General features: G+C 36.0%; 1 protein-coding gene across 1 annotated transcript in view; it reads right to left on the minus strand.

Moving 5' to 3' along the window:
* LOC108972701 overlaps positions 1-15,005 on the minus strand; it is a gene marked incomplete at its 3' end in the record, with an annotated part of 35,870 nt that extends 20,865 nt beyond the window's left edge. The window contains exon 1 of the mRNA XM_018939417.1: positions 14,213-15,005. The remainder of the gene's footprint in view (positions 1-14,212) is intronic.
* Between the last annotated feature and the right edge of the window lie 4,474 nt (positions 15,006-19,479).

The following is a 19,479-nucleotide window of genomic DNA, read 5'->3' on the forward strand; positions in this document are numbered from 1 at the left end:
ACTTATTTAATTGTTTTATATTTCTATTTTTACTTCATTTTATTTTATTAATTTTTATTTTTTTTATATTTGCTGTAATTAATCTGCTCCAAATGCAATTTCCTTCAACGAGCCTGCTTGCCTCGCATTCATTCATATACATATACACACAAACATACAAATAACAAATATGTAAATGCTCACATAAAAAACGCTTAGATAGCTGTAAACAGAAAGTGAGAATATAAAATATTGCTTACATTCATAAAAAGGCGCTAAAACAACCGCTACTGGAAGCGCCGCAGCTGCGAGTCAGTCTCTTCTTAACTACACAATGTTTTGTTTTTTGAATTTTAACAACTTTTTATTTAAAAGCAACAATAACTTTAAAATTGTTATAGTTCACTTTTTTACAAAAAAAACAAAAACTTTTGATTTTGTATTTTTGTAATAATTCTTTACAGTTCAAATATTTCACGACACCCAATTAGTTAAGTAAATTTTTTTGTAATTTTTTTTTCGGCCACTTTCTACAAATTAGCGTGACTTGCGCTACACTACTTTGTACACTCAATTTCCATTACAATTCTGACTTTCGCCAATTTGTTTTCACACTTCATTTAAGCACAAATAATTTATTATAGAAAATTTACTTTTGTTTGAATTTCTACACGCGCCACTCTGTAAGTATATAAAAAAAAACGTGTGCACGCTGCAGGCAGATTCGCTACTTACTGGCTGGGAATGCCAAGCCAAAACTACGACAGAAGTCGTGGCCAGTCGGTGGCTAGGGAGCGAGTAGCTTTTTGCGCGCGTTTCACCTAAAACAACAACAAACCCGAACTATATGTATGTATACATATATAGTTAGAAAAAACAACGTGCTAGAAATGCTCATTCAGAAAATCAGCTTGCACTCACTCTCTCGCTGGGCACACTCACTCACCTCCGCACCTATACACGTATTTGTTATATGGTATATGTTCCCTTTTGCCTATTATCACATACTCGCTGCCTTTCTTTCGGTTGGCGGTACTCACTCGTAAACAAATTGAACTTGTATGGGTCCCGAAGCAAAATTTATTGGACACAACGCGAATTATGGAAGTTTAAAATTCACCTAATGCATGTCCACGGTTGTACTTACATATACATTTAATATTCAATATACATATGTATGTATATGTACCAAAGAAAAATCCAAAGGGAGTACAACCGAATCACTAGAATGAATGGCTGAATCGATTTCGACGAAACTTATGAGATATTCAGAGCGCGCTCCTTTAGAATACATTTCTCAACTGAAGAGTAGAGCCGAGATTTTGATCATATATGTGATCGTTAGATTTCACCGGTATTTAAAAAATAGGTTTGTTTCAACGAATTCAATAAAAGTTTAACCCCTATTGCGTATACTTAAGAGACGCTTATATGCGTAAAAACGATTATTACCGAAAATCGTTTAATCGTTCAAATTGACTTATTACCACATATTCACAGAGATGGAGAAAGGTTCCGCTGGATGGCGCAAATTCATCTTCTTAGCAAAAATCACTAATTTACAAATTTTTAGTGTTCCTTCTCAATCTCAATGATTTAATGGGGAATTGGATATAACAGCATCTTGCTACAAGCTATACAGGTCTGTGAATTCTCCACCATACTCGTATAATGGAACTCTGTTCGCATAATTTTTGTGAGAATACGTCCAGTCAATAGTCTATGCCAACGAAAGAGCTATAAACAACGAGTTAGAAATCAAGATTCAGAACATTATAGACGAGATAGCCTACCATATCCTCTTATTTGATTTATAGTAATTGTTTGTTCGATTCGGCACTCTCTAAAAGGTGTGGAATGAAGGAGAGTTAGCATAAATTCAAGTTTCTCGTTCGCACTTTAAATACTCAATATCCTACTTTAAGCTTTCCGACATTCTTTTGAACCCTTTTTATTCACTCATAACTAAGCTTTTCCCTTCCCTTGTTTCTCTCTTGCCCAACAGCTTTTTACACTCAAATGAGGAATTCAAAATCCATTGGAAAGATTTGGTATTTACCCATAAGGCGCGGGGTGGCTATGCATGTGTCCGAATTTCTGTCCTAGCACTGAAAGCCATAAAATAATGAAATCAAAATAAGTACTTTCTCATAAATTTTAAGATGATTGCAAATGAGAATCTTTAAAAATTCTTAATTTCAAAAATGTCAAATAAGTTTGTAGGAAAATTACATTCCTTGGATACAATGAGAATTTTGAACTGAGTCGGAGAAAGAATTTGGTAAGAAGATACTATGTATAAATCTTAATTCACTACCATCGGTTCATGCGCTATCGCAAGATTATTTTAACCCAAGATCGCCTATAAAGAAATTCTCTCCCTAGTTGTGGAAATTCTACCAGTTCATTTCGCTATCGGCGTCCTTGCTCTAAGGATAAAAATATCACCGAACGCCAGCTGGAAGAAGACGAAGTGGAAGCATCTCAACACTTTCTTCTTCATGGTCGAGCGTTTTTAAGTTCAAATACGAATCCTTTCAGATATTGCACCGTGCTGGTGACAATAGAAATTAAACGCCTGAACAAATTTGTTTGGGYCACAAGGCACTTTGCTGACTTGTAAGATCCAATACGGGAGTGCTGTTTTTATGGTATCGCAACGGACTGCAAATGGTAGTAAAAAGGCAATGTAATCGTTCAGCTTTTAAACCTAACATAACCTTTACCCCGAACAGGGTACATAGGGTTTAACACCATGTTTGTAACATCCATAAAAATGGAGTTGGAGACTCATGATTAGCTATGTCCGTCTATGTATATACATATATATGAAGTAGTCTCTCAGTTTTTGAGATATCGATCTGAAGTTTTGAACACGCTCTCTTCTCACAAGAAGCTGCTCATTTGTCGAAACCCCCGATTACGGACCACTATAGCATATAGCTGCCAGATAAACTGGACGATCGGAATCACGCGTGAATCATGTCAAGCTGTCATGTTATTTTTGTTCTTTGGCATTTCATCATAGAAGGACTTACTTCCGAAAAAAATCTAAAAATCTTTCAACTTTATTACGTAAATTCACGTTCAGTAAAGAATGTGTTTCGCTCGCTTCGCTCAACTTATGGGTAACATAATCGATGTAATATTCGACCAAATCGACTACGTCCAGCACGTAGTAAAAAAAAATAAAGCAGCTGAAAGCCGTAGCTGAAAGTATACACGAAGATCGCAGAGAGTCAATTTGGCGCCGTTGGCAGCAACTTGGACTGTATGAAGCGACTTGACGCATTTTACGTCGAGATCTTCAATTGAAAGCATACAAAATACAGTCTATGCAAGAACTGAAGCCACTCGACCTTTCTAAGCGACATCACTTGTGGGCTCTTGTAAAGTCCGAGATGATCCGACTTTTTTTAGCCAAATTTTATTCAGCGATGCGGCCCATTTCTGCTTCAATGGGTATATAAACAAGCAATATTGTCGCATTTGAGACGAAGGGCAACCTGAAGAGATTCAAGAGCTGCCATTTCATCCATAAAAAAGCAACGATTTGATGTGGACGGTGGAGTCATCGATCCATATTTCTTCAAAAATGATACCCTTAAGAACTTAACCGTCAATGGACCACGTCATGATAACCGACTATTTGAACCTTGAAATTGAAACTCGTGATCTCGTCTGCATTTGGTTTCAATAAGATGGCATCACGTTCCACACATGATCACGTTCCACAAAAATAAATGCCAAAGAATGTTCTTTCGAATTATAATAAGCATTATCCATTAAGTTTTAATTTTTTGTGGCTTTTCTTCAAAAAAGTAGGGAACCTTGAAATGGATCACACTTCAGCTACAGTGCAACCGAAGTTAACTTGTTTTTCTTGTTAACTGTATTGTTGAATTTTGCAACACCCTGTTATTAATATTTAAATCTCATTGCTTTTTAATTAATTTATCGATTTTTTATTGATATTTATTGCGCATAATTAACTTAACATACATTTAGATACACATTCACTTTTACAGATTTCTGACTTAATTGATTTATTTGCGCAAGCATTTAATACATTTCTTTTGTGCACTTGTACATAGATAAATACATACGTACTTATGTACATACTTGTGTATTGTTGTGTGTAAAAATTTTTATTCACATTTCCATTCAACAACTTCCGCCGACAATGCATCGCACAAAAATTCCTGCGAAGGTCAAGCGCTTTTGCATTACGCATGCGACGCGTCGGACGGCACAACCATACATGCACGGGTAAGAATGTATGTAGTAGCATGTGTATGCATGCGAAAGGCAATTGGCCGCGCTCGATATTTTCAATTGTATTGCCCATCAACGTTAATCGAAGCAAATTAAATTGTCAATCTTGGCGCGAAGGCAGAGGTAGCGGCAGCGGTGGCAAGCAGCCGCAGTGAGTGCAAGCAAAACTGGCGTGTGAAAACAATTTTTTGTTTACTTAGTAAAAACCAAAAAAAAAAAAAAATCATAAATATGTTCATAAATGCACGCATAAAGTGCGAAATTGATTGTGCTGAGTTTTCTACATATTCGGCAATGCGGAAGCGCAAGTGGTCAGCGCCTCTCAAACTGTGCTGAATGAAAGCGCTTATTTAGAATGTTGAGAGTTTACCGTATACGGAACAAAGGATGTTTCTTTGTTATTTGAATACTTTTATTGTTGTTGTGGAACAGGAAAATTTTAATGGAATTTAGGTGCGTTAGAATATAGGGGCAATGGACTTGGCTCGGTTGTTACCAACTCATAAAGGCTTTTGTTTTATAAACGCATTTTAAGTATGGATTAGATTTTGCAAGATTCCTTTTCTTCTATAAATGATTGCATTACACGGGAATTATTGTGAACTTAAAGCACTTATCAACGCTTTGCTAATTATAGTAATTTCAAATGTGCACAGTCTACTTATAGTCAAGAAATGAGATAAGATGTTTAGATAGGCCAAGGTTTGGCTGCCACACCAGAAAAATTTCCATTCAACGCAAGTTAAAACAATAAAAATCATGAATTTTGCTTGCGCCGAAGACATAACCTTCACAAATATAAATGATTCCTTATAAGATCGGTTAGTGATCGGTCAATAGTGTCTCGATCTGAACAATTTCATCGGAGATTTCATGATTGTCTTAGTCAAAAACCCGTGCCAAATGTTGTGAAGATATTAGCACGTCAATTATATAATAAAAAGTATGCTTCTCTAAGGTTTTTTTTTTTTTTTGGTATTACAAACATCCCGGCAAATATTAGCAGAAAGTTCTAAATTTTTAGAAACGGCCCATAGTTTTATCATATGAAGAACTGCCAACGCAGTAGAACCCTAATAAAAGTGTTTCTTGTTTCGAATGAAGTTCATAACTATGGAAGATAATAACATAATTATTTTCCCAAGATTACCTTCCCTGATGTTGTAAGACTGGTTTTAAACTGTTATTAAACCTCATTGGGGTATGATTCATATGACAACAGGGTAAAAAAAAAATTGATTCATTCTTGGTTGCGCAATTCCACTGGGATGAAATCCAGTATTGAAGCAGAAGGAGACTGTTTTGAATAAAATAAATTGATTTTGCCGAAATAACCATTTATTCTTTTCTTTTTCAAGTCCTGTTTACCTTGGAAAGCACCTTGTATGTTCAGATGACAATGCTTTGAAAAATAGTAATGAACATATAAGTCGAACTGTTCGCACCATATATCATAGCTTATTTGGGGTCTGTGCCACTTATGGATCCGCTGTATGGTGGGAAGCAGCCACGACAGTCTTGAAACGTCAAAAACTCTTCTCCATAAAGCGTTTTTTGATGCTTGCCTGTATGTCGCACCGTCTCAACGGCTTTAATGCAGGTGTTGTTAGGAGCACCTCCTATTGATTCAGTTCAAAGAGAGGTGTGTCATTGCTGCATTGATTGTACTACTGACGCTGATGTGAAGAGGGAAGGATTTCTAGGAAGCAGGACGCTTCTAGATGAAGTGGTTAATAATAAGTACATTCAGGATGTCAGGTTTGTGGAAGGAAACCCGAACTTCAGATTTTGTTTTCTTACATAGGAGAAAATTAGCGGAAACATCCGAATGTGTGTGTGTGGAGCACGAAATGAGAATTGGGTACATGTCATTGCAGAATGTCTAATGTACTCGGATATCAGGAATCTTGGGGGAATTTGAATTAGCTATATAAATAGGCGGCTGAATGTTGGCAGTACGATCTCCACTAGTTGGAATGGCGAACGGGACGTTCGAAAAGTTTGGCTGAAACTTAAGATTAGATAATATGTAATTTATGGGTGCGTGGAATGAGAGTATGGAGTCTAACTCCTGATCACCAGTCCGGAGTCATTTGGAAGCTCAACTAGTAGTAGTTTTTGCTACGCAGACTAAATTCTGGTACAACGGGGAGCAGGAGCCCTTGGAGTTCACTTCAAACTGCTCATGCATGTGGTGGTTGTAGTTTAACACCTGATTGCGGACAAAATGTTTTGATCACTCAATGTGGATTTGCATTGCAACCAGCTGCCTGACCCAAAATACTGCAGAGGTTATGGACCTCGAACCCTACCAAGGTGGTTAGTGTGTCCATTCCACACTGCTAATTGGTACTGAAAATGCCTGGAAACGCATTGTTTTGATGTATGTGTATATTGGATAATTTTGTTATTGCCTTCTCAAGAAAGCAGAGCTCACAGCTAGCGAGCAGAAAAGTGACGAATCGAAGAGTGCTCTGCTGAGAGATAACGGCAAGCCTTTGAAATTTACAACATTACGAGAGAAAACAATATACAGAGCCACGTCAGCAAAGTAAGCACACATTTTGTGAAAAAATACGAAAAATACGCATGTAAATTCTATTGCACAGTAGCTAAACACAATAATAATTTATTTTTTATGCAAACAAGACACAACAACGCACACAGAAGATACGCGGTATTTACTCATATTAAAACTGATTAGGAAGCGCCACAACGAAAATAATATTTGCCAAAGCATAATCATCAACGACGCCGACACCAACAACAATAACAACAAGAGCAAGAACAACAGAACCAAAAGCAATGTCGATAAGTGCGAAGACAGCAATCATTGGCTGGACTGCACTGGCTGGCTGGCTGGCTATCCGAATGGCGCCATTTCAAGTGGTTGTGGTGAGTACAAACGCTGGAATGTCGCTGCCAGAATCACCTGCGTTGCAAACTCGCTAAACAACAATTAGCATAGTTTACATGACCGAGCGGCGATGTTGTTGTAGCCGAGCAATAGAACACACACACACACACGCATATATGTGGATAGGTATTTACAGTTCCAACCCACATATGACGAGTGAACATTCGAGTGCGTATGAGTCGTATATCCCGTTGGCTGTGAGTCAACCACCGGCGCAGTTGTGATTTTATCATGGAGAACAATGAAGTAAATGCCAGATAAATAAATTAATATAAATGCATTTGACTGCCGGCTAGCAACAAATGCAATATAGTGTAATTATTTAATTGCTAATTATCGTTGTGTTATCGATTTTGATGATTAACGCTTTCATTTGGAATTAGAAAGTGGTGATAGTGGGAATAACCTGGAGTACTTTGAACTTTGTTGCAGTGAATTTTCATGAATTTATGGCATTTATTTGCATACCCACGACCATAAAGGTGAATCATCTTTTATTATCCTAAAAGCGTAATGCGGTGTCACTGCTTCATGTGTGTGTTATTAACAGAATTTTAATTATATGTGGCTACATACATACATACATACACACAAGCAAACATATGTATGTAGGCTTTGAGTCCACGTTAGATTAGGTCACACACTGTTGGCGAAAAAATATTTTTGAGAAAGCTATACATTACTATTTACCTATAATGAATGACTCCAGCTCGGTGTAATATTATTGTACAGACGAAATTTACCAATTTTCTGCGAAATAATCAAAATATTTTTCTTTCACATTCCTGCTCAATGACTGCATACTTTGTAAATTATTTATGACTATTAGCTATTTTAGTTTATCAAAAAATTCCAAAAATTGTATACGTGCTGGGAAAAACTAATCAAAATTTATAACAGTCCTTAAATTTTTTAAAATTTGGCAATGCCACTGATTTCAACATTGCAGTACGATTATGCATTTATTGACTAACTCTTATCAAAAAGTTATCGATAATTGCATTTTGATAAAAAATATCGATAACTACATATTTATATATAAATTTATCGATAATTGAATTTTGATACGTATGGAATTATCGATAGTTGCATAGTAGGAGGTCCAAAAATTATCGATAGTTTTATTTTAACATTTTGCCAATTTATCGTTAATTGTATTTTAACAGGTCAAACAGTTTTCGATAGTTGCATTCTAACACGTGAAAAAATTATAGATAATTTTTTTTGAAATGTTACAAAATTATCAGATTTTTATTTTAAAAATTTATCGATAATTGTATTTTGAAAGGTCACAAAGTTATCGATAGTTGACTTTTCACAAAATACAAAATTACCGATAGTATTAATTTGACATGTCAAAAAATGATAGATAATTGCTTTCGGATCACAAGTTTAGTTTTATATTTTGACAGGTCACAAAAAGATCGATAATTGCATTTCGAGGGAACAGAAATTTAGCAATAATTTAATTTTGAGATGTCAAAAAATTATAGATAATTGCTTTCGGACAGATCACAAGTTTAGTTTTATATTTTGACAGGTCACAAAATGATCGATAATTGCATTTCGAGGGACCAGAAATTTAGCAATAATTTAATTTTGACAGGGCAAGTATTATTGATAGTTGTATTCTAACAGGCCCCAAAATGATCGATTATTGCATTATAAAATGCCCCAATATTCTCGATAATTGAATCTTAACAGTCCACTAAATTATCGGCGATTGTATAAAACTTTTATCGATAATTGCATTTTGACGGATCACAAATTTATCGATAACTGAATTTTTGACAGATCACAAATTTATCGATAACTGAATTTTTGACAGATCACAAATTTATCGATAACTGAATTTTTGACAGATCACAAATTTATTGATCATTTTATTTTGATAGATCTCAAAATTATCGATAATATCACATTGACAGTTCACAATATTATCGATAGTTGCCTACTATCAGTTAAATAACTCATTTTTAGAGGAGTTATATAAGGAGTTTTGATATACATACGAGCATATAAGTGGTTTTCAGTTCACGGTATGCAAGAGCTCTGCTCCACTGCTAATAAGATTACCCGTAAAACAAGAAATTATCACGGTTATCCAGACTTTGGTTAATGAAAGAATCTATCATCAATGGGATTCAAGACAATAGGCCGGTTTTTCTAACCTAAAAGAGTGATAGCGAGCTAAGACAGTCTAATTTTTTACTTTTTGTCAAACTCTCAGACCATTTTCGTCGTTCTAAAAATATAATACTTCTACATTCAATTAATTATTGTAGAGACTTATCTCATTTATATTATCTTTTTTTTCCCCCTTATTTCCTTGGTATTCCTTGAGCAGATAATTCCAAGATATCAAAAAAAAAAACTTAATTTTCTCTAAATGTATTATTATTGATTTAGGTAGGAGGACCGATATGAGCATTATACTTAAATGTTTGCCTGAGTTATGATTCAGATTGCACACCTAGCACACCTGGCTAAACGGCCTAGAAAAAGGCGAACTTTCGGAAAACAAAGCGTACTCCATTATGGCAGTAACTCCTGCCCTTTCCATGAATAAAGGCTTACAAAAATTCACCACTAGAAAATATTATCCTTACAGTGACCTACGTTCGGAAAATACATCGTTTACCAATAGGGAAAGAAGCAGCCAAAGAGGAGGAGTCGAAGCCTGAGGAAGACGACGATATGGGTTCCGGTCTCTTCGACTAAAMAGCKCAACACGWAAGTTGATATTGATAGCTCGTAGMGGCAATGTTGAAACATTCACGTTCATCGAAAAATCATCTCAGATGAGACTTATTTCTGGCTTAATGGCTTCATCAAMAAACAAAATTCCTGCTATTGGAGTGAGTCAAGTCTTCGTGAGGTCCAGAAAATGCTCYGCATACTAAAACATTGACCGTTTGGTACGAATTGTGTACGGCGACATCATCGGAACCTTGTTTCTATCGAAATGACGCAGGAAATACCCGAACAATCAATAGTRTTCGCTATACCACGATRTTGACCGACTTTTTTCCATTTAATGAAAATGGAAATTTSATTTTAATGAAATGGACGTAGACGAATGGATGTGGATCTCTTATGTGATGAGTTATCGGTAGAATTAGCTAGCTAGCTATGGCAAAKACGCTCTACTGAAAATATGGCAAAGTACAATTTTTAAGTAGTATGACTCATTGCCCCCTTTTAGAGGGAGTAACTCTGACATTTTAACAGTTATTTTGACAAGTCATGGCAATTTTTGTAGGCTTTTAATTTTAAATTGAGTTAAAATTTTTTGATGACGAATTTCTTGAGGAGCGGCAGAGAAATCGATTGATTGAATCGCGATTATTATAGATACAGTACACAAAGCATTGCCACAGTGCAGTTTTAGGTTTGCTCATTGTCTAATTGTAGGAAAAAGTATTGCAGTTGCCATCTGCTGGCAAATTAGAAGCCAACATTTTATAATATAAAAGACCARTAAAGAGGTTTGAAGATGAGGAAGTTAAGATATATAACTTAAATAGGGTTGCCACCTTTTTTATAATTATAATTCAATGGAATTTGCAATATAAAATAACTAAGATATGAGTGTAAAACTGTAGAAGTTTAATCAAGTTTACAGTTAGAAAAATAATTTATATTTAATTAGAGTTGCCAACTATTTATGAATTTAATTCAAAAAAAATTGTTGTGATTTTATTATAATAATGGGATCAAATAAACCAATTTAATGAAGGCTTAAAATATATTGTTTTATTGGCATTGCCAGATGTGAAATTTTACATTTAAGAAGAATTAAAGTAAATATTAATATTTCTAAAATCAAAAAAACATTAAAAAAAATTTTATCAACGATTTTTGAGAAAATGGAAACAGAAAAATAACTTATATGTATCCATTTAATAAAGTTTATGTGATTTTATTACAATAATGGTATCAAACGACAGAATGTAATGAAGGCTAAAAATATATTATTTTATTAGGGATGTCAGGTACTAATAAAAATTTTATCAATATGAAATATCCCTAAATTAAAAAACAAATAGGAAAAAGATTTTCACCAACGATTTTTTAAAAAATAGAAATAAAAAAAATAATTTATATTTCATTACAGTTGCCACCAATTTAGAAATTTCATTCAATAAAATTTTTGTGATTTTATTATAATAACGGCATCAAGCAAACGATATTAATGAAAACTTAAAATGGATTATTTTATAAAGGTTGCCAGATGTTCAATTTAAAATTTTATAAAAATTATAGTAAATATCAAATAAAAAAACAAAAACAAAAACATATTTTTATCAACGTTTTTTTTGTTTTTTAATGTGGTTGCCACATGTCACAACATACTTTTTTATTCAAAGCCATCCAATAAAATACGCCCTCAATTTTTGACTCATTTTCAGTGAGTCTTTAAGCTAAGTATAATCCATATTGTCAGCGAAAATTAAAGAAAGGCGCAGAAAACTGTGTCATTTTACACCGTTAATCACAGCACTTGATTCCTGTCATTATTGTGCCTACCAGATAAACTGTTACTTTTATTTATAACACCACTGCAATATTGCGCTTTGTCACTTGACAGCGCTTTATCTCCGACGCATATATTGAGAAAAGATAAATATTGGTTAACTGTTGGCGTACTTCTTTCTTATTGGCGTTAATATGAAAAATGTGTATGTTAATTTAAGATAGCAAACTACAACTCAAAGTATGTACGATACAAAAACAAAAGCAATAATGGTGTTGCTTTTCTTATCTAAATTGGTTATCAGGTTTTATAAACATTGGCATTTTTACAGAACTTGACGTCATCTGGACCAAGCAAGTCCATTAGCTTATCAGCGTGAAAAAATGCAGAATCGGCTTCATTTTTTTTGTTGTTGTTGTTTGGTATTGTATTTAAGAATTTCAGATAAGATATTACCATTTATTATTTGCAGAAGATATTTAAGGGTATTCAAAAATTAGTTGCGACGCTTATGCAGTCGGGTCTGCGTAACCGGAGCGGACCCAGATTTTTATCTGGCCAAAGACTGCCAACTGCCGCTACAACAACTGACGAAAGTAAATTTGAATCTCTTTATGACGTTTACCCTTTTCGTAATACCGCCTCTTGGAAAAAAGGTAGTGGTAATAGAAAGGTGGCAAATACTGCATTAAAAATAATTTTTGTAACATTTTAATTTATTTTTGTGCTTTCTTTTGAACCCCGAACCATAATTGGCAGTAATTTTCAAATTTTAAAATCCAAATGAGGAATTGAAAAATTAAAAATAAATTTTAAAAACCAAAAAGCGGATTGAAAAATAGATTAAAAAAATTAATTCCAAATAATACTCATAATTTTTTTTTTATTGATTTGGTTCTAAACATAAAATGTTCGATTTATAATTCAGATTTTGCATATAAAACTTTAATTTTAAATTTTTTCAACATTGTAGATTTTAGGTTAAAAGATTATCATTAAAATTTAAAAAAAAAAGAATAAATTTACAATTTTTAAATTTTTTAGTTTTAAAACTCGTTTTTGATTCTTAAACCCCTAACCTTTAATATTGCGTTTCAATAATCAATGTATAATCCACGAACCTGTATAAGACCCCAGTTGATGTATATAATCAGTTGATGTATATAATCTGATTAACACTCTAACTTGCACATACGCTTGCCGCCAGACACTTTGAAGCACTACTGCATTAAAGGAGCTTTATATGCAAACTGACATCTTTTTTATGTAGAAAGTCTTACGAATTGTGTAATTTTACCATTCAAATCAGTAAGCATTTATTTTTAAACTATGATCCAACCAAACACAACAATAAGTGCAGTGCAGTTGACAATATTGCAAGTAATCAGGAAATCGATAAATTACCATCACGTGTGTGTAGCGATAATGGGGTCATACCTCAGTTTCAAATTATACACTCCCCCCACCACCCATTACCCCATAACATTGCGAAATCCTTAGTGGCGTGCTGCGAATGTTAAAATTTTACCAATCAAAGAGCCTACAAAAAGAACAAACGAAGTTATCTACACTAAACAATAATAAGCAGCGTTGCATTAGCGACGTCATCAGTGTAAAAATAAGTTGTATCAAAGCATATCAGAGAGTAACAGTGGTGTGATGGGTCATTGACCAAATTTCAGGCAACGCACAATGTGCTGGCGACTTCCCATAGACACAAACTACAAAAACTTGTGGGGTAATCATCAACAGCGTTGATGGAAAGAGTAAAACCAAAAAAATTATGAACAACCCACACAACAACAATAATAACCGTTGCAGCAGCGTCTCCGCCACTGTCGCAAGCTTTAACAACAATGGACAAAACTACAATGTGTGTGTGTACAACACATTAAACATAAGCAAAGCAAGAAACCAGCTTCAATACAAAAAAAAATAATAAAACGCCAAAACGACTACCAACAATGAGCGTTTTAGCCGCTTGCGCGTGTCATTTTTTCCCCACTTTTTGTGCATTGTTTTTGTAGTCTTTGTGTACATTTATAACATTTGGATTTAAAATATACGTGGATTTGCTAGCTGGGCTCTTTGTGCTGTGGTCGTTGCTATTGGATCTGTTAGGTTGGTTGTTTGCTAGCGCTTGTGTGTGTGTATTTCAGTTGTGTACAACTGCTTTGCTCGCTACTAGAGCTGTGGGCATTACGTCATTCACAGAAATAAACCAGCACACGGTAGAGCGTGTAGGCACGCATAACCAAAGAGCAGTGTATAAAAGGCAGAGAGTAGTGCTTCGACACCGGTATATTGGACACAATACCAGCCAATTGAGGACCTACGGCATTTAGAGTAAGCGTTGAGTTGCGTAGGTTAGAAGTTGTCGTCAATTCCTAAAGCGTTTACGTTCTCAAGCGTTAGTGCTTGTATGGAGCGCAGCTTTGCATTTCATTCATAATCATTTTTAATGATGCTAACACGTTTTTGATTTATGAGCGAAAAATAAACAGAAGGAAGTATATAATATACAGATATATGTATGTATGCGCAGAACAGATATTGACACCTACCTGAAGAATAATTTGACCATTTTCATTTTTGCGTGCGGCACCACAGCTAAGAAACGACAGTTATCCAATCGATTTAGCTTGAATAGTTGGCAGCTTATTGTTCCCAACTTTCACATGTATGCTAATGTTGTTAAATGTAATTCCTTGTTCCAATGACAATTGAAGTCCAATGCACTTGGACATTACAATTGCAGCTATATTTGTCGCAAACGCTTGTATACTATATACACATTTACCTTGGCGTACAGCATTCGAGAATGCATTGGCTCTTCCTGCTTTGCACTAATTGGATTCTTTATTGTTGTTGTTGCAGTAACAAACAGCAGCCACAACCAGCACTATTTCTGTTTGCTTTTCTTAAATAATTTTTTTTTTGTCTTACAATTACTCGTTCAAAAAGGTATGATTCATCGCACCTGGATCGTTGGTGCGGGATGCGCGACGTTTAATTTACCACGAGAATAGACACACCGTGGACGGACCGACAGACGAGAACGTACATAGCAGCACACAAAAAATAAAACATACCTACATGCATTTGTATGCATATAACACTCACACGACACTGTTGAACATATAGCGCCAGTGTTCGCTATCCGAATTTCACTGAAAAGTATTACGAATACATATGACGTTTATGAATTTAATAAATTGCATGTTTTGTAAATATTAATTAACATTATTGTTGCCTTTGCTTGCGCAGTTTTTAACGGAAATATTTTTTTATTGATGTAGAATCACACAAAATAAAAAAAAAAACGAAAAAACACTCGATACACGAAACAAACTGTGCAGCAACAATGAGAAAGCGAAAGCAAAATAAATTTACAATGTTGCCAGAAGAGTGCGCTGTTCAGAAGTTGTAGAAGAGCGACGGCGTATATACGTAAATTAAACGCCGTTGAATTCTGCTGGTTGACAATTTCTTAGTAAAGAATGCAGACTTTATTTAAGAAAAGTTTAGAAAAACAACCAGGACTCGGGGTTAAAACTGGTGTGGGGGTTTGAGGTGGAGAGACTAACAATGTAAGAAATCAAGTTATGGTTATTAGAAACTTCAAACGCAATGCTTTATTTTCCAATGTAAAAAATTTTACTTGATGTAATGATCTACAGATTCTAATTTTGGTTTTGGACTTAAAAGAATTCTTTCAGCTAAATAATTGATTTATGGGTTTATAACTTCTTATAAGTTAGAAAAACTGGATATCCTCAATGGCATAATCGAATTCTGGAAAGATCTTCTTGTAATTGTGTCTGTTGTCGTGAAAACTTTTCTGCTTAAAACGAACTCAAAACCAGACACAAAACAAGTTATTGTTACAATAGATAAATATAGCTGATGACCGAAAAATTGGTTAAAATTTCGATTTCTCACAAAACGGCAAMATGAAGAAAACAAATCGTATTCTGTAAAAACATTTAAACGATGGAGTAGCCTTAAAGAAACAAAGTTTTATCAAAACCCTTATTCCTTCGTTCATTACTCCACGAGAGTAGAACTCTTCCTTTTCCTCCGCTTCCCCCGGATGCTACTTCGTCCAATACTTTCAGGGCTGGAGTGTTTTCGTCCATTCGGACGACATGACCTTGCTGGCGCATTCGCTACCTTTCAATCCGCTGAACTGTGTCAATGCCGTCGTGTATCTCATGCGGTATTCCCAGAAGATAACGCAAAAGGGATCATAAATCTTTCGCAGAACCTTTCTCTCGATAACTTATAACGCTGACTCATCATATGTTTTCACCGTCCATGCCTCTGCTCCATATAGCAGGACGGGATGATAAGTAACTTATAGCAGTTGGTCGTTTTCTTCGAGGGAGGACTTCACTTCCCAATTCACTACTCAGTCCGAAGAAGCACCTAATGGCAAGAGCCTTGCATTTCAGTGCGCCAATTGCTGTTGGTGTTAATGCTGGTCCCAAGATAGACGAAATCAGCTATGATCTCGAAGTTATGACTGTCTACAGTGTCGCAGCAGCCAAGTCGCGAGTGCGACGACCGTTTGTTCGATGGCAGTAAATATTCCGTCTTCCCCACGTTCACTACTAGACCCATTTGCTTCGCTTCCTTRTCCTGTCTGGAAAGCGGAACTGAAGGATGGAGCCATGTGTAGAAGTGAGAACATAATTATTTGAACAAAAAAAATTAAAAAGTAAAAAATACATTTTCCATCAAAAATAACTTCCAGCTTATTTTTAAACTTCCTGTTAACTGACACTTTTGCTAATCTCTGAACCTTTATTACTAGTTGAAATTTCCTACAGATGGCACCACAAACTGTACGATTTAARTTGCTTCATAAAAGCCCCTGCTGGCAACCTTACACAAACCAAACAAACTGTTGATGACTTAATATGTCGCAATACAGTGAAACTGTGCTGCGCCTTCAAAACTGTCAATATTTATTTATTGCTTATTATGGTGCACTTTTCGTGACTTTATTTGCATGAAAAAGCACACATCCCGTTGGAAGTGAACACGCAAATATATAAATTCGCCTGCTCTCATGTACAATCAAAGTGTGAAAATTTGTACACTTCCACAAGCAATCCCCGAAGGACGCTGCAATTAGCTAAATTAGTTGGTGAGCGAGTGCTAGTTGTGCAATGGCACTTTGGCCGCCGCACACCTGCCAAACACAAGCACTCAATTTACAACGCTATCATTGGGGAATGCGCTAAAAAGCTAATCCAGATGATTTATGCAGCATATTTGGCGCTAAAAGTTGACGCTTGCACACAGTTGGTTGATTGTGCATAAAGCGCTGCACATTGGGTGAGCGGCGGTGTTTTTGACAGCAAACATGCATGCGCGTACATGCACACATTTAGCATAATTTCTGTATTGAAATTTGAAACAAAAAGAAAGCGTAAGGTGCATCAGCAAAACAATCAAGAAATTTACACAAAGTGTCAGTTGTGGCAGCTTGTGGCGTCAGTGACTTTAGTTGCACACTGAGTGGCCTAACGCTTGTGAGACTACTCTAGGGTTTTAATGCATGCATACATGCATAACGGTGTATGTAATCGCACTTGTTTCGGTAAGTGGTTGCATTTCCTCTTCGACGATTTTATTGTCATTTTTGCAATTTCTTAATTACAGTTGTGAATKGCTTAACGAACAGCTCGGGCTATATGAACATACTCTGTGTATGTATGTATGTTATATACATATGTATGTATGTATATATTGTTGGAGCAGACAATGCATTGCAAGCTTTTATATTGGGCGTGGCTTATAATGACAGCAGCGTGAAGTGTTGGAAATTTCCTTAATGGCAATTAACATGGAAATGATGATGCGTTTGKGGAATGGAGCTTATTTTAATTGATTTTCTTTTTTTAATTTTTTTTTGGATGCGTTATATGTCATGTGACTACATTGAGAGCGGATTCCTTGGCTCAATTTGATTTGGAATATTGAAGTTATAATTTGTAATACAACTCACACCAACTTTGAGTAGCTTCTTGTAGAGCAAAGGACGTGTGAAAAATTTCAGACCGATATCACACAATGGMACTAGTTCTAGTATATACAGACAATACCATTTAAAATTTTTACTGTAATTTTTTTTTTATATATAGAAGACTTATGGCAAAAATTGGTTCCAGGATTTTCACTTGACATAGCAACGTAGAATAATTCTTGTCAATAGGTGCTCCTTTGGACTRCTTAGGCAATTGAGAAGTGAAGTCCTCTCTCGACGAACAAAAACTAAGCTCTACAAGTCACTCATCATTCCTGTGCTGCTTTATGGTGCAGAGGCATGGACGATGACAACATCTGATTGGTCGACGTTGCGAGTTTTCGAAAGAAAGGTTCTGTATTCGATGGAACGATGAGCTGTATGGGATACACAACGACATTGACATAGTTCAGCGAATTAAARGACAGSKKCWACGTTGGCTAGATCGTGTCGTCCGAACGTCCGAAAATGCTCCAGCTCTGAAAATATTCGACGCAGTACCCGCCGTGGGAAGTAGAGGAAGAGAAAGRCCTTCAATCAGACCTGGCTTCGCTTGGAATCTCCAATTGACGCCACATTACGAAAGGAAAGAACGACTCGCGCGCTGTTGTGAACTCGGCTATTACTCGTCTACGCGAGTAGGTATTAAAGCTTAATGAGCCTCGCTTCCCATCGTCCAATAGACATCGATAAAGCAGGTGAAGTGCTATACCAATCTATTACTGATATGTTTTGTTTTAGCTTTCAACTTCCCCAAAAATAGTCCAGGACGGGTAATCAGGTCAGGCTTGCACTGAAACCAGATGTTGGCCTTGGTCGCATCGTTAAGTCGCGAGTAATCTCTGCATTGTGCACGATGTAGAGAAATCGCTCAATTAATACGTACGAATCCAAACGGAGTTAGATTCTCGAAATAATAGCAAAATCCGAGTCAATTCCGGTATCGTAGAATCAGCGGCGCTGAGAATGCCRWCCCAATATGGTCGCCCAACGAGCATCTACAGAGCGAGGTCCGCATGYTTCCTGTAAAGGAGCATTTTCGCAAAAACCAACCTCGCAGGCACTTGCTTGAACGTAGCCGYCTCCTAAGGGCATCAGAAGAGCAATCTGCCATCACGTCGACGTACTACAAAAATATTCCTAATATATGTATTTTGAACGCGACCACTTTTCGACAGACACTGAACTCCATTCACAGTKGAGCTATTAACACCTTCATTGAGTCTCTCTCACAGTGGATGGCGTACTTGGAGTACACACCCYACCTACTGCAGATTAAGAGCTCAAATTGCCGCGTGAAACAAGACAGACACCAGCGCAACTTCGGTCTGGGTATTGTAACAGGTTAATTTCTACTTATCCAGAATTGACACTCATATAAAAAATCTACGTTCTGCATGCAATGAGTCTCCACATGACACTAATCCCCTCTTTGAATGCCTAATTAAACCAGAGATCTTTCTGTGATCCGCTCAAGTTTTGAGCAAGTGATCTAACACCTAGCAGAGCTTATAATGTTCCTKTTATTGAAACTGTTATCCAAACTCTATTTGGGTGAAGAGGCGTAAATTAATTGTCATCGAAATGACTTAACAATAGGTGCAGCAGACTTGCAGTTTCGACGGCKTCGGACCATAAGGGTGTTAGATGATTACCACAGCAACCGGCTCTACATCCAGAGTCTGTTATTTCGGCGACTTCGGTAAGTAGTAGTAACAGAGCTTATCTTAATTGGTCGGGGCTTTAGTCAATGGTGAAGCCATTCCGAAGGTAGAAAAGTGGTGTTGGGGAGGAATT

The sequence above is a fragment of the Bactrocera latifrons genome, unplaced genomic scaffold, assembly GCF_001853355.1.
Source record: "Bactrocera latifrons isolate USDA-ARS-PBARC rearing strain unplaced genomic scaffold, ASM185335v1 scaffold_419, whole genome shotgun sequence".
Lineage (NCBI taxonomy): Eukaryota > Metazoa > Arthropoda > Insecta > Diptera > Tephritidae > Bactrocera > Bactrocera latifrons.